The sequence below is a fragment of the Dendrobium catenatum genome, unplaced genomic scaffold (genome assembly GCF_001605985.2).
Source record: "Dendrobium catenatum unplaced genomic scaffold, ASM160598v2 fragScaff_scaffold_621, whole genome shotgun sequence".
Taxonomy (NCBI): domain Eukaryota; kingdom Viridiplantae; phylum Streptophyta; class Magnoliopsida; order Asparagales; family Orchidaceae; genus Dendrobium; species Dendrobium catenatum.
The window spans coordinates 21,428,441-21,431,325 of NW_021319083.1; positions in this window are offsets into that span (position 1 = coordinate 21,428,441).

Genomic DNA, 2,885 nt, shown 5'->3' on the forward strand with positions numbered 1-2,885 from the left:
CCAAATATAGTATGAAATATTCACCATCAAGAAAGTATTGAAAAACTGCCTAGTAATCCTGTTGTATGTGGTGTACATTGATATGATGATTGGTTATAAAGGTTGAAGATAACTCATTGGCTAAGACACAAGTTGGGCTTTATGGAAAGGCTGCCCTTGAGGACTTCCAAGAAGATTATAAGCAATGGAAAAATATTGTTAATAGTTTATATGTGAATGGAATGGGACTCTGCATGTGCTCCGATCATTAAGTCAAGCATTTATAGTCAAGCCCTTGAATGCTAGATCTGAGAATGCATTGTGCATTTGCTAAAAATGCTCAAACATTTTGATGAAAGCCATGTTGATAGGAAATTTTATTTGGAAAGAGCTATTTAGTTTTAAAAACACCCTCAAAACTTTAAAATCATTCATTCAAAACCTAAATTCAAACCCTACCAAAAGTCAAAATCCTTAAATTGAAGTATGTCACCAAAAACTTAAAATGCAAAATTCATTCACACTTCGTACTATTTTGGCGAGGATGATAAATTGAAGAATAACTTTAGCTCACAAAAGAGATCATGCCTTGAGGAATGTATTACTACAATTCATTCTCAATTAATTTCTCGCTAGCAGGGACATGACACGTGTCCTCTGAATGGGTGATATTGCCCAAAATGGCACCACTATATTATGATATTGGCCAAAGCCCATATGTTCCTGTATGGTTAACAACCCTAATTGAGTAATAAATTATAAGGAGCATTCTATAAGATAGAAAGCCCACTATTAGTTAAGGTTGATTTAAATTCAACCCCTTAGAGGAACATCCGTCTCAGGTCTACAAGGTGCTCTTAGACGATACAACCCATGGTTACTGACAACGATTCTTTCGTCATGCTGAGTCGACTACCTACCCTGACTAAGTAGATTAGAGATAATGATAGCCCAGGACGATGGAACCATGGAATCTTAATCGGGCCTGCAATCATTCCCACATTGCCTGCTTTGAGAATACAGTGATAGTTTTCAAGTTATAAACTCCAAAATTCAAAACCAAATTCAAATAAAAATTTGTTGATATTATACATTAGGTAGTTAATGCAACTTATTTAACGACTAACCTTAATCAAAAGTTCTCTCTCGTTATTGGGAGGGGTAATTAACCATAGAATCTTACATCTATAGGAAATCAGAACTCATATCATAAAGTCGTTGTAAAATGAGGGCGAAATCTCTGGGTAGTGTTTTATCTAAAACTTAATATGTCTTATGAAAACCTACCATTGAATCTAAATTCATTAAAACTCTCATCGTTAGCAAGAGAGATGCAGAGAGGCCGAACCACAAATTTTTGGAGCCCACAATTAGTTGTGGCATAATTGATTCTACAAAACATATTAGAAGCAAAGATATTGTTGGAGGTTATATTATATCTTGACATAATGGTTATATTGTGTTTGGACGAAGAAACATGAAGCTAAAAAAGTTAGGAAGATTGTTTAGAGTGATAAATTTTAGTTGTGTGATTTATGCTATTATACTAACTTAGCCCTTAGTTCATGTTTTAAGCATGATTGACGTGAAGACAAAATTTGATATGGGTTTCCTTTATAATGCAATTGGTGAGGTAAAATAGTTGATAACACATAATCTATAAGGAGATGATTCCAACCCAAAGGAAATTTGGGAAATCATATCTAAAAAATGGTAGCTTTAGTTGCATTGGCATTTGCATGCTCCATGCTATTATCTAAATTTTCAAATTCAATATGCTGAGAATAAGTCACTCAATTTAGAGATCAAGTTTGGTTGTACCATTTTATATTTAAAATAAGAAATGCTTATTTGAACAACAACAAGCAAAATATATAATAGCAAAATTTTCCCCAAATAATTTTTAAGATTAGTTTCCCCAAATAATTTTTAAGATTAGTTAAGTTTCACAAATTTTATATATTATCTTGTGTTTTTCACTACAGGAAAATCCGATATTACCGGCGGATTTGTCCGTCGGTACTACATAAAATACGACGGAAAGCCTCGGATTCCGACGCATTTCCGTCGGAATTTCATACGCCGGTTTGGGACGCGTCGGAAAAAGTCTTTTGTCGGCAGAACGGTTTGGGACACTGGGGCGACGAGAGAAGAGCGGAGATGTGAGAAATGGAGGAAGCAAATGAGCAGCCAAACGGGCTCGGGTTCAAAAATAGGGCTTTTACCGGCGAAATTTCCAGCGTCTTGTACGTCGGAACTTTTTCCGGCATCTTTTGCGCCGGTTACAAGTAGTTGAGTTTAAAATGACCGTCATCTTATCCGCCGGTAAATGCGCTGGGATATTTCCGCCGTAAAATCTACCGCTCAGAATGAAATGCTTGTATTTTCCGACGTTAACCCCGGCGTATTGGGTGTCGGAAAACTATCGACAACCGTTCCGCCAGAAATAACGCCGTTGTTTTTCAGTCGCAAAATGCGCCGGTACGAACGCCATACTTTCCGACGACAAAAAATCCGCCGGAACGTCCGACGGTAATTGCGTGTTTTCCCGTAGTGTTTATATAAAATTAGTTGAGTGCCGGACCCAATTTGGAGATGGTAATCTAAAATTGCAAAGATTTGCAAGCAAAGTATTGGGTCTTATATGCTTGTTATTTGGGTTTGAGTGAAATTAGAGTACATATAACCATCTCATAATAAGAGGAGAAATCATTTGACTACTTTAAGGATGAATTCATTGGTTTATATTATGTATAATAAGATATTAAAAGATAAACACTTGAAAAAGATCTGTTTTTAAGGATGATGAAGATCCATTCATTAGTTTGTAATGATGTGTTGTTAGATGATGAATGATTTATAATAAATAATAATGAGGTTACATCATCAAAATTACAAGAGCGAGA